Raw genomic sequence first — 13,626 nt, 5'->3', positions numbered from 1 at the left:
ATGTTTCCAGGTGAATACATTTCAAGGTTTGCAACTCTGGTTGCCATGGGAGTTTTCACCATGGGGAACTTCCCCACCCCTGTGTGCACTGTACTGCTGCTATCAGTGTTTAAATCTGCTGACAATTCACCTTTGCCTAAGGGCATAACAAATTCTTCATTTACATTGGGAACTCTGAGAGTGTATTCAGCAGAATACTCATAATCTGAGTTACAATGATCTTCCCCCTTACTAGACACAGTATAGGGGACATCTCCTATTGCTGCTACCTCCTTTACATTAATGTGCTGTCTGATGATAGACACATCCGGCACATTGCTACTTTCTTCCTTTACCACAGAGGCTGTTCTGCTGGTGGTCTGTGTGACCATAGCAGACTCCATGCGCTGCACATTGATGCAGTCCTGCAACATGTAACTTTCCTTAATTTTAGGATCTTGACTGATTAAGTCATTTCTGACTCCTGTAGACTCTGTGTACAGAGTTTCACATACCTCAACACTATTCCTGTTTGGTGTTTCTATCTCAGCTTGCTTGCTGGATGTTATCTCTTCATCAGAGATCTTGACAATTTGATTACAAACTGTCAGGCTTTTCGCTTCTGCCCCAAACTTTTTCTGTTTATTTTTCTGTTTAAGGGACTTAAATAACGAATGCATTTTTGCATTAATGGTCAGGCACGCCTTACGAAGACGTGAACCTGATTCTTCTTTACATTTCTGTTTGGCTTCTAGAGCCGCAGTTCTGCGCATTTTTCTAAATGCTACAGAAAACTTTTGCATTTTTAACATTTCAATGCTAAATTTATATATTCTTTGTTTTTAGTACTGAAGGTATCCTCTCCTTAAGATTGACCGGTGTCTTAAGGTTAAACTCTAATACCTGGTACATTTATACATTTATTTGGAAATACTCTTTTCCACTGTGCACATTTTCTATTCTAGGCCTTTAAATTCTTTATTCTCATTTGTAACCTATTCCACTGTGATCTTGTATTTTGCCAGCAGGCTTATAGCCTTTGGTGCTGCTTCCTAATAGATATTATGTTAGTTAAAATAACGTATATTGCACTAACACATTTATCCTAGGTTATACAGAATACAAAATTGACATTACACAATGGTAATAAATTTTCATAGATACATCCCCACCGTGATTCTGCAGATTTGGTAGCCAGCTTATAGCATCTGCTACTCCTCATAAATATTATAGATCAGATAATCAGATTCAGTAATAACAAGTCCAATTCGTGGTCGCCAATATTGCTTTACACATTAAACTTGCTTTATGGAATCTTATTTATGAATATTAATATTTAATATATCATATATGGTATTTAATATATGGATATATTTCAATTAATATGCATTTATCATATATATCTGCAAATATATTATGTCAGGCTTACAAACTAATTGGCTGATACATATATGCAGTCCTTATACATATGACTTATGAAGTTATTAAGTTAAGATTCCTTAAAGAGAGTTCAAGCTTGAATATTACCGCTCTTTTTATATGATTCTTTATTTACAGGCAGATCAAATCGTACAGAATAAGATATACACAGTAGTGATATATATACTAATTATAATTATATATGCTTCCTTCGTTACATAACATAAAACAACATGACATAAGTTTCACAAACAGTTTCAATTGCTAACATAAAATGTATACTTGCAAGTTAAAGATTGCCATCCCAAGAATCATTCCTTCTGCATGTTCTCCATGACTTCTCCTCCTGACTGACTTCCTTCCTTCTCCTTCTTCTTCTCCCTCTCCCTCTTCCTTCTAACTCCTAACTACAAGTCTGGTCCTTTTATCTCATATTTTACCAATTCAAACTATCATATTCTCATAGTTTCCAATGGAATAGGTAATTATAGGTTTGTCAGATTCCAAGGTGTAATAAAACAAACATTGAACTGGGCTGTCGTGTCCTGTTCACGGAGGCATGGTGTCATAAAAGTGTGGTGTCCACACTGCCTTAAGCAAGTATAGTATTGTAAAATCTGGAATGTCTTTTCATCCAAAGTTCTGTTGTATTGACAAGTTTTCCTGGGGTCGGTTACACAATGTTTTATCAATGGATGTGATCTCTTTTCATAGTAGTTAATTTATACTCCCTAGCTTTTAACCTTCACTGGACAATAGACAAACCAGTAGATTCTGATCTACTGTAAGCACACCTGTGAATTCCAATGACCAACAGAGCTCTGTCACATACCTATTATCATTTATGGCCTAATACCTTTTCTCTACAATGACTCATGATATTACTGTAACCTCTCTGGCCTTATTTATGACTAGAGCAGAATAAACCTGTTCCCTACACTAATATACAGTATATCTATATAAACACATACACAAACCTAATTTCTTAAATCAGCTAAACATTACCTCATACATTCAAACTTATTTCATATCTATTCCTTACTATATATATCCACTATACTGTCCACTATGGTAACATCGCCTATTTATAATGAATTATATTTTGATTCAGACAATATCCATTGCCCTAATATTATACTAAGTGCAGACAATTACCTATAAGGCAACAACCCTTTCCCGTCAGAGGTTAGGGCGCGCTGGGAAACACCTCCTAGGGTGGATAAGGCGCTCACACGCTTATCTAAACAAGTGGCGTTACCCTCTCCTGAGACGGCCGCACTTAAAGATCCAACAGATAGGAGGATGGAAAATATCCAAAAAAGTATATACACACATACAGGTGTTATACTACGACCAGCTATAGCGTCAGCCTGGATGTGCAGTGCTGGAGTAGTTTAGTCAGAGTCCCTGATTGAAAATATTGATACCCTGGATAGGGACAATGTTTTACTGTCTTTAGAGCAAATAAAGGATGCATTTCTTTATATGCGTGATGCACAGAGGGATATCTGCACACTGGCATCACGGGTAAGTGCTATGTCCATTTCGGCCAGAAGAAGTTTATGGACGCGACAGTGGTCAGGCGATGCGGACTCAAAACGGCATATGGAAGTTTTGCCGTATAAAGGGGAGGAGTTATTTGGAGTCGGTCTATCAGATTTGGTGGCCACGGCTACAGCCGGGAAATCCACCTTTTTACCTCAAGCTACTCCCCAACAGAAAAAGACACCGACTTTTCAACCGCAGTCCTTTCGTTCCTTTAAAAACAAGAGAGCAAAGGGATATTCATATCTGCCACGAGGCAGAGGAAGGGGGAAGAGACACCAACAGGCAGCTCCTTCCCAGGAACAGAAGCCCTCCCCCGCTTCTACAAAAGCCTCAGCATGACGCTGGGGCTTCTCAAGCGGACTCGGGGGCGGTGGGCGGTCGTCTCAAGCATTTCAGCGCGCAGTGGGCTCACTCGCAGGTAGATCCCTGGATCCTGCAGATAATATCTCAGGGGTACAGGTTGGAACTAGAGACAGATCCGCCTCGCCGTTTCCTGAAGTCTGCTTTACCAACGTCCCCCTCCGAAAGGGAGACGGTTTTGGAAGCCATTCACAAGCTGTACTCTCAGCAGGTGATAGTCAAGGTACCTCTTCTACAACAGGGAAAGGGGTATTATTCCACTCTATTTGTGGTACCGAAGCCGGACGGCTCGGTAAGACCTATTCTAAATCTGAAGTCCTTGAACCTGTACATAAAGAAGTTCAAGTTCAAAATGGAGTCACTCAGAGCAGTGATAGCGAACCTGGAAGAAGGGGACTTTATGGTGTCCTTGGACATCAAGGATGCGTACCTCCACGTTCCAATTTACCCCTCACACCAGGGGTACCTCAGGTTCGTTGTACAAAACTGTCACTATCAGTTTCAGACGCTGCCGTTCGGATTGTCCACGGCACCTCGGGTCTTTACAAAGGTAATGGCCGAGATGATGATTCTTCTTCGAAGAAAAGGCGTATTAATTATCCCATACTTGGACGATCTCCTAATAAGGGCAAGGTCCAGAGAACAGCTAGAGAGGGGATTAGCACTGTCTCAAGAAGTGCTAAAACAACACGGCTGGATTCTGAATATTCCAAAATCCCAGTTAATGCCGACAACTCGTCTGCTGTTCCTAGGGATGATTCTGGACACGGTTCAGAAAAAGGTTTTTCTCCCGGAGGAAAAAGCCAAGGAGTTGTCCGAGCTTGTCAGGAACCTCCTAAAACCAGGAAAGGTGTCTGTACATCAATGCACAAGAGTCCTGGGAAAAATGGTGGCTTCTTACGAAGCAATTCCATTCGGCAGATTCCATGCACGAATTTTCCAGAGGGATCTGTTAGACAAATGGTCAGGGTCGCATCTTCAGATGCACCAGCGGATAACCCTGTCTCCAAGGACAAGGGTATCTCTTCTGTGGTGGTTGCAGAGTGCTCATCTATTGGAGGGCCGCAGATTCGGCATACAGGATTGGATCCTGTTGACCACGGACGCCAGCCTGAGAGGCTGGGGAGCAGTCACACAAGGAAGAAACTTCCAGGGAGTGTGGACGAGCCTGGAAACGTCTCTTCACATAAACATTCTGGAACTAAGAGCAATCTACAATGCTCTAAGCCAGGCAGAACCTCTGCTTCAAGGAAAACCGGTGTTGATCCAGTCGGACAACATCACGGCAGTCGCCCATGTGAACAGACAGGGCGGCACAAGAAGCAGGAGTGCAATGGCAGAAGCTGCAAGGATTCTTCGCTGGGCAGAGAATCATGTGATAGCACTGTCAGCAGTGTTCATCCCGGGAGTGGACAACTGGGAAGCAGACTTCCTCAGCAGACACGACCTTCACCCGGGAGAGTGGGGACTTCATCCGGAAGTCTTCCACATGCTGGTAACCCGTTGGGAAAGACCAATGGTGGACATGATGGCGTCTCGCCTCAACAAAAAACTGGACAGGTATTGCGCCAGGTCAAGAGATCCGCAGGCAATAGCTGTGGACGCGCTGGTAACGCCTTGGGTGTACCAGTCGGTGTATGTGTTTCCTCCTCTGCCTCTCATACCAAAAGTATTGAGAATTATACGGCAAAGAGGCGTAAGAACGATACTAGTGGTTCCGGATTGGCCAAGAAGGACTTGGTACCCGGAACTTCAAGAGATGATCACGGAAGATCCGTGGCCTCTACCTCTAAGGAGGGACTTGCTTCAGCAGGGTCCCTGTCTGTTTCAAGACTTACCGCGGCTGCGTTTGACGGCATGGCGGTTGAACGCCGGATCCTAAAGGAAAAAGGCATGCCGGAAGAAGTCATTCCTACTTTGATTAAAGCAAGGAAGGAAGTAACCGTGCAACACTATCACCGCATTTGGCGAAGATATGTTGCGTGGTGCGAGGATCGGAGTGCTCCGACGGAGGAATTTCAACTGGGTCGATTCCTACATTTCCTGCAATCAGGATTGTCTATGGGTCTCAAATTGGGATCTATTAAGGTTCAAATTTCGGCCCTGTCGATTTTCTTTCAAAAAGAATTGGCTTCAGTTCCTGAAGTCCAGACTTTTGTTAAGGGAGTGCTGCATATACAGCCTCCTGTGGTGCCTCCAGTGGCACCGTGGGATCTCAATGTGGTTTTGGAATTTCTAAAATCTCATTGGTTTGAACCACTAAAAAAGGTGGATTTAAAATATCTCACATGGAAAGTGACCATGTTACTAGCCCTGGCTTCGGCCAGGAGAGTGTCAGAACTGGCAGCTTTATCTTACAAAAGCCCATATCTGATTTTCCATTCGGACAGGGCAGAACTGCGGACTCGTCCGCATTTTCTCCCTAAGGTGGTGTCAGCATTTCATCTGAACCAGCCTATTGTAGTGCCTGCGGCTACAAGTGACTTGGAGGACTCCAAGTTACTGGACGTTGTCAGAGCATTAAAAATATATATTGCAAGGACAGCTGGAGTCAGAAAATCTGACTCGTTGTTTATATTGTATGCACCCAACAAGATGGGTGCTCCTGCGTCTAAGCAGACGATTGCTCGTTGGATCTGTAGCACAATCCAACTTGCACATTCTGTGGCAGGCCTGCCACAGCCTAAATCTGTAAAGGCCCACTCCACAAGGAAGGTGGGCTCATCTTGGGCGGCTGCCCGAGGGGTCTCGGCATTACAACTTTGCCGAGCAGCTACGTGGTCAGGGGAGAACACGTTTGTAAAATTTTACAAATTTGATACTCTGGCTAAGGAGGACCTGGAGTTCTCTCATTCGGTGCTGCAGAGTCATCCGCACTCTCCCGCCCGTTTGGGAGCTTTGGTATAATCCCCATGGTCCTTTCAGGAACCCCAGCATCCACTAGGACGATAGAGAAAATAAGAATTTACTTACCGATAATTCTATTTCTCGGAGTCCGTAGTGGATGCTGGGCGCCCATCCCAAGTGCGGATTATCTGCAATAATTGTACATAGTTATTGTTAACTAATTCGGGTTATTGTTAAGAAGCCATCTTTCAGAGGCTCCTCTGTTATCATACTGTTAACTGGTTTTGATCACAAGTTGTACGGTGTGATTGGTGTGGCTGGTATGAGTCTTACCCGGGATTCAAAATTCCTCCCTTATTGTGTACGCTCGTCCGGGCACAGTACCTAACTGGCTTGGAGGAGGGTCATAGGGGGAGGAGCCAGTGCACACCACCTGATCGGAAAGCTTTACTTTTGTGCCCTGTCTCCTGCGGAGCCGCTATTCCCCATGGTCCTTTCAGGAACCCCAGCATCCACTACGGACTCCGAGAAATAGAATTATCGGTAAGTAAATTCTTATTTTCTGCAGCAGAGTACATAGGGTTCCACAGGGAACAAGTGTAGTATTATTTCAACAAGGGGTGACAATCCCCACCTAACTTGAACTTAAATGACATGTTTTTAAGGGGTGGTCTTCTGTTTGCCGGCGGTCGGGCTCCCGGCGCTCAGTATACCGGCGCCGGGAGCCCGACAGCCGGAATACCGACAATTATTTTCCCTCGTGGGGGTCCACGACCCCCATAGAGGGAGAATAAAATAGTGTGGCGCGCGTAGCGCGCCACCGTGCCCGTAGCGTGGCGAGCGCAGCGAGCCCGCAAGGGGCTCATTTGCGCTCGCCAAGCTGTCGGTAAGCCGGCGGTCGGGCTCCCGGCGCCGGGATGCTGGTCGCCGGGAGCCCGACCGCCGGCCAGCCGTAGTGAACCCGTTTTTAAGCATACCATTGAGATTCAGGGCCGTCTATGGCACTAACCATTCTATATCTTGATGAAGATATTCCGTTTAAAACCATAATATTTATCAGATTATTTACAGACTCCTATTTTGTAGGACAGTATCAATTCAGTATAGAGGGGCAGATGTATTAACCTGGAGAAGGCATAAGAAAGTGATAAACCAGTGATATGTGCAAGGTGATAAAGGCAGCAGCCAATCAGTTCCAATATGTAAATTAACAGTTAGAATCTGATTGGCTGGTGCCTTTCTCACCTTGCACATATCACTGGTTTATCACTTCCTTCCTGTTTTGAATCCTAACATCATCCAGTATAAAATGGATGTTTGTGAGTGTACTAAGGCATACATTACAGCATGCATGCGGCAACCTATCAGAGCTTAGCTATCGTGAGTCTACAGGAAGTATGTCTACATTTGGTGTAGGACAAGTGCGTATGGTAAAACTGTTGATGTGAAATGTGCGGGTGTATAGAATACCAAACATTCTACACAGTTAACGTCCCACACCGACCGGGCTGGAGTAAGTGACAGGGTCACAGAAATGTATTGATGTCTGAAACAATACACCTACTAAAGCATTACTCTACACCAGGGGTGTTGTTGAACTACACATACCAGCATGCCCTGCTACAGTTTTGCTATTTGGCCATGCTAAAACTGTTGCAGGGCATGCTGGGATGAGTAGTTCAACAACAGCTGGAGGGCCACAGGTTCCCCACCCCTGCTCTACACCAATGGGCTCCACTAACTCTACTCAGTAATTAGTGGAACCTAATGCTCAGTAAGTATCAGTATGGGGCAGATGTATTAACCTGGAGAAGGCATAAGTGATATACCAGTGATAAGTGCAAGGTGATACACGCACCACCCAATCAGCTCCTAACTGTTAACTTACATATTGGAGCTGATTGGCTGGTGTGCTATCACCTTGCATTTATGGTTTATCACTTCCTTATGCCTTCTCCAGGTTAATACATCTGCCCCATTATCCTTTATGCCTTAGCAGAAGGATGTCATGAAACTGTCATTTGTGTCTTTGTGAGTTTAATGGTAAAACTTAAGTCCAATGGTGTAAAACAAAATGTTCTGCATTAGGATTTATATTCAAGAACCAGTCACCTGTCAGGTTGATCGTTAACAGATAAAAGCTTTCTAAAAAATATTGCTAAAAAGTCGCCAGGGTTGAAAGTCTCAGCTTTGAATAGCAACTAAAATGGATGCTGGAAGCTACGGAACGGCTGGCAGAATCTTCACGCCTACAGCAGTACAGGTAACTGCACTTGCTATGCACATGTTTGCTGGGGTTTATTATGAAATAACTACAATCAAAATCCCGACAACAATTGACCAACGGTCAAAATCCCGACAAAGTCAACATTTCGACATTTAAAATACCGACAAGGTCTATATACCGACATTTAAAATGTTGACAGGCCAAAAAGTCAACAAGTTTTTATTGGTTTCTTTTTTGTATGTCAACATAGGTCGACATGGACACCGTATAAGTGTACCGTGTCCCCTCGCATGGCTCGCCATGCTTCGGGCACCTGGCCTGGCTGCTATCGGCACACTATTATATTCCCCATCCAGGTCCACTGGGATGGTAAAGTATGAACAAGTTAGTTTCAATGAAAAACTCATGTTGACATTTTAAATGTCGGTATTTTGACCTTATCGGTATTTTAAATGTTGATATTTTGACCTTGTCAGGATTTAGACATCCGTCTATGGTTGTCGGTAGGGATTTTGGTTGTAGATAAATTGACTGCATCCCGTTTGCTGGACACCAGTTGGGTAAAGCCAAAGCCATGATGTTCTAAGGCCTCCTTAGTGACTTACAGTACTAAATGGTAACATGGCATGATTCATAAAAATAAAAACCGTATCAAGTTTGAGCCTCCTTCATGGTTTGGACGGTGAGAATTCTGCCCCTTTGGAGATATTTTTGAATGTATGTGTTCATACAGAGCAGCTGTGCCGCACTGTACTATTGAGATCCCGATGTGGCACTGTTCAGATCCTGTTCTGCAGCATCCGGCAGAATAGGATCGGTGTGAACATGAAGCCCTCCTTCCGGACGCTTTGTGTGACCCTAGCCTTACTGATCCTTTTCTTTTCAAAAGAAATAAATATCATTTATGTAGTGGATAAATACTGCACTTACTTTAGAATGGTTTTTAATCTTACCACGAAATCTGACTTATCATTCATTACACTCTATCATTGATCACAAATTTTCTTTGCAAACAATATTTTCAGTTTTTCCTTCAGGGATTAACACAAAAAGATGCTTGGGGCTACTAACTCATGAGCAAGCCACCTAAAGCTGCCCATGGGAGAAGCAGCTGGACCTGAGATTTACGCCTGCAGCTCTAAACCTTTGTTGTCAATCATCATAGTGAAGCAGACACAGGAAACTGCAGGCACTTGAATTGAAAAGGAATTTGGTGGGGATAAGGGGTATACTGTATGTGGTACAAACAAAGTCTCACCTGCGCCACATTCCGTTAGAATCTCTGCCTCAATGAGGTTCCACTGCAGAGCAGTAACTTTAAGTTGGGTTCCGTTGCATAACTTGGGCGGAGTCATGTCCACAAAAGCAAAATCAGAACACCAGCTTTCAGTGCTCTGAATGCCAAGCGCCTGTTGTTTACTTTATTGCTCCTCTCCCTGATGTTACATCGAGATCATGTATACCTCAGTTTTACTTTCTAGGTCATTGAGCTATACAATAGCGAAAATGCAATACAAATGTAATTCATCCAGTAGTTTTTGCATGATGCAGACAAAAATTCTAATTTTTTTTCTTTCGTCTCTATAATTCATAAACAGTCTCTAAAAGTATATTTCTTCAAAGAAAAAAATTGCTATGCACAGACACAACTTTCACAGTGTTATTATATGTATAGATCGAATTGTGTTTTTTTAAGTATTTTTAAAACAAATATACGTTTTAGAAATAACACTCTATGCTTAGGTTGTTCTTTATTTGGCCATAATGCCTCTCCACTGTACTAAAAGCTACTCTATGTTGTTATATGACCATTAAATATAATTTTGGATAAGTTAACTACATTAAATGCACTTAATATATTTCCTCATTGTCAATGATAACCATATAAAAGAAAAATGAATATAAAGTTTCCATTCTTGGCACTTGAAACCTTCCTGTAAGAAAAACACCTGTCTTTATTTTGGTTTTTATGTAAGACTTTAAATAGCTCACAAATACGCACTTTTCTGCACTTTGTTTGCTCTAGCTGGTGTAATGTTATCAGAGATGAAGCGATTTGACCTCTAATCACATTCATTAAGGAGATCTCAAGAGCTCTCAACGATCGAGTCTATGGGGTTTGTCATGGACAGATTCCAAGCAGCTATTAATCTTTAGCTTTGTGCTATTTCACCAGTGCCTCATTTGTCTTAGAACTTGAGTTGTGGCTGGCCATCATTACTGAGAGTTTTGCTCTCATATAGTAGCACATGGGACTGCAGCATGTAGGTAGTCAGTCCAGCACTTCACAACCCAGACAATTCTTTTATCTATAATAGTCTATAAGAAAATCAAGAAAATAGGTCTAAGTTAAGCTATAAATATTTCAGATCTAGAATGCCAGTTCATCTTGGAGATGGCCAATTCCGTGCCCACTATCCCAGGTGGAACTCTAGAAACAACCATTCATACAACATTACAAGGATTGGAAGGATTGGAAAAATTAGGACACTCACAAAGTATTTAATGTACAATTATGATAGTAAAACAGGTACTTTAACTCCATCTGGTTGGCCTTTGAGCCCATACATTGTAACTAGACGCCTTCAACAAGCCTTCAGGGGACATATAATGCTCTCTTGCTGTGAAACAAAAGATAATAGAAAACAAAATACCAATCAAATAGCCCTTCTGAAATAGTCCCAGTAGTTTTGGGGCACAACGGAGTATGCTGTGCATTTCAAAGGTCATGTGATTGGATATTTATAGCAACTCCTTGAAAAAGACTCTGGTCAATAGCCAAAACGCATTGGTGTGGAGCAGCCGAATATGAGAGGATGTAAGCGTCCCAGCTTTTACAGTGATACTTTGCAGGGCTTAGCTGAGTTTTTTTCCCTTATAAAGAACTCTGTGATACACGGTCTGGTAGGAAGCTGGTGTTTCCTGAGAATTTTATTGTTTTATGTGATATTTGTTTTTATGGAATGTGAGTTTTTTTAATAAAACTTTTGGGGAGTTAAAAGATTTTTTTTTTATTGCATCTAGCATAATATTGCTTTTATGGGGACTATTCAATTATTGTCAAAATTGCCGTCTTGTCGGAAAAACTGCACTTTCCGACTTTTTTAGGTCTTATCTGGATTCGACCTATTCAAGTCCAGTGCCTTTTTTTTTTACTTGTCAGCGGATTAGCCGCGGATCCACGTATTTTTTCGAATTTGCAGGATTTTCTGGTTTTTGGCCTGTTTTTGACAATGTCGATCTGACTTTAAAGAAAAATGTCAGATCGGCATTGTCGAAAATGGGAAAAAACCTGTCGGAAATGCCCGCAAATTGAATACTGAAGTGTTGGATCCTCTCCGTCGGAGAGGATCCGACAATAATTGAATAGACCCCTATGTCTATTTCATGTTCTTCAGATACAGCATCGGAACACCATCGTGACAGCCAGCCATGATGGTTGCAGCAGCAGCCATCTGTGAAATCCAAAGGATGCCCAGAATGTCCGTCTTACCTGTGTAGCCAAGGCCATGAATTCTGCCTCTTTCGACGCAGACCCAAGTCGTGGCACTCCCAGAAAATGGTGGTGACATGCCCCCATTTCCGGGAATGTAGGCCAAAAGTGCTAACATCTTTGCAAAGTGCTTAGACATTGCAATAACATGAGTACTTGCAGTAACGCAATGATGTTTTGGGGGGCTTGACGGAGGACCCCATAGCAGTGTCACACAAGTGAAGAGAAAATAGAAGTCAAATTGTGTTCATAGTGTTATTTTGTTTGTTCTTTTATACGTTCTAAATTAAATCCAGCCTTTGGCACATTGCCACAAACACTGCATTGATTAAATGGTTATTGAAAGTCTTTCAGCAGTTTATGTAATAAGATAATAATTAAACAAAGGCTTCTCTTTGCATTATTTGCTCTTAGAAACCACTTCTCCATCGTAGGCCCTCAGTATTAAGTAACTGAAGGAAATGTGTTTGCTGAAAGGTACCCAACACCTTTCCTGAATAAAAGAAATTAACTGTAGCATACCTGAACAGCTAGCTCATCATGTCCCAAACTCTCACACAGTCATCTCTTGAGACACGTTTATTATGTTTGGACATTGTAGGACAAAAGCTTGAAGACATCTTGAAAAACTCCTGTAGGTTTTCAAGGTGTAACTCTGGCAATAGTTATTTAGAATTAATTCATGTTATTAATAGGATGGCATAGTGTTTGAAGAGATCTACACACCTAAGGATGTTTACATCTGATTATCAGGTCAAGGTATTGAGAAGATTAACCTCTCTTAAGATAAAACTGTTGCCCCGTACTGTAAAATTAGTTTCCTTCTACTTTTCTGTGTGCAGCAATTCCTGCTCTCAGTTCATGTAAATAAAGAAGAGGAATGATTTTCTGGTTAAAAGTCAGATTATTAGGCGCAAACCAGAACTAGGTAACGCTGCACCTTGGACAGACCATGTTGCTCTGCAAGTGATGCAGATTTCAAATGTACAGAGGGGAGTGGTTCATTAGGTCGACATACATTGGATCGACCACGTTTTGTTGACATGCATTAGGTCGACATGATCACTAAGTCAACATGGAAAAAGGTCGACATGAGTTTTTTTTACATTTTTTGGTGTGTTTTTTTTGTAAAGTGACTGAGAACCCCAATTAGTGCACTGTGTTCGCTCACCATGCTTCGGGCAAGGTGCCTTACTCCGCTGCCGCTGCGCTCGGCACAGGTTACCGTTCCCAATTGTAGTCCACGTGGATTGTTAAGTATGAAAAAGGTCCAAAAATGTAAAAAATTGTGAAAAAGTCATGTCGACCTTTTTCCATGTTGACCTAGTACATGTCGACCTAATGTGTGTCGACCTAATGACCGTCATCCTGTACAGAGACTTAGATTTGCGATTGGCAGGTCCAGTGGCAGTAGGTATCCGTTTGGATGGTCGACCATGTTATGGTCGACAGTCATTAGGTCAACCACTATTGGTCGACATTGACATGGTCGACACATGAAATTGGTCGACATGAGTTTTAAAAAATATATATTTTGTGGAACTTTTCCATAGTTTACGATCCACGTGGGAATGGTAATCTGCCCGAAGCATGGCGAGTGAAGCGGTGTACTAATTGGGGTTCCCCGTCACTTTACGCAAAAAATGAAACCCAAAAAAGAAAAAAAAAACTCATGTCGACCTTTTCATGTGTCGATCATTTTCATGTGTCGACCTATTGTCCATGTCGACCATGCCAATGTCGACCAATAGTG

This window comes from Pseudophryne corroboree, chromosome 1 (genome assembly GCF_028390025.1).
Source record: "Pseudophryne corroboree isolate aPseCor3 chromosome 1, aPseCor3.hap2, whole genome shotgun sequence".
NCBI classification, from domain to species: Eukaryota; Metazoa; Chordata; class Amphibia; order Anura; family Myobatrachidae; genus Pseudophryne; species Pseudophryne corroboree.
The sequence above is the reverse complement of the archived record's forward strand: the minus strand, read 5'-3'. Positions refer to the sequence as shown.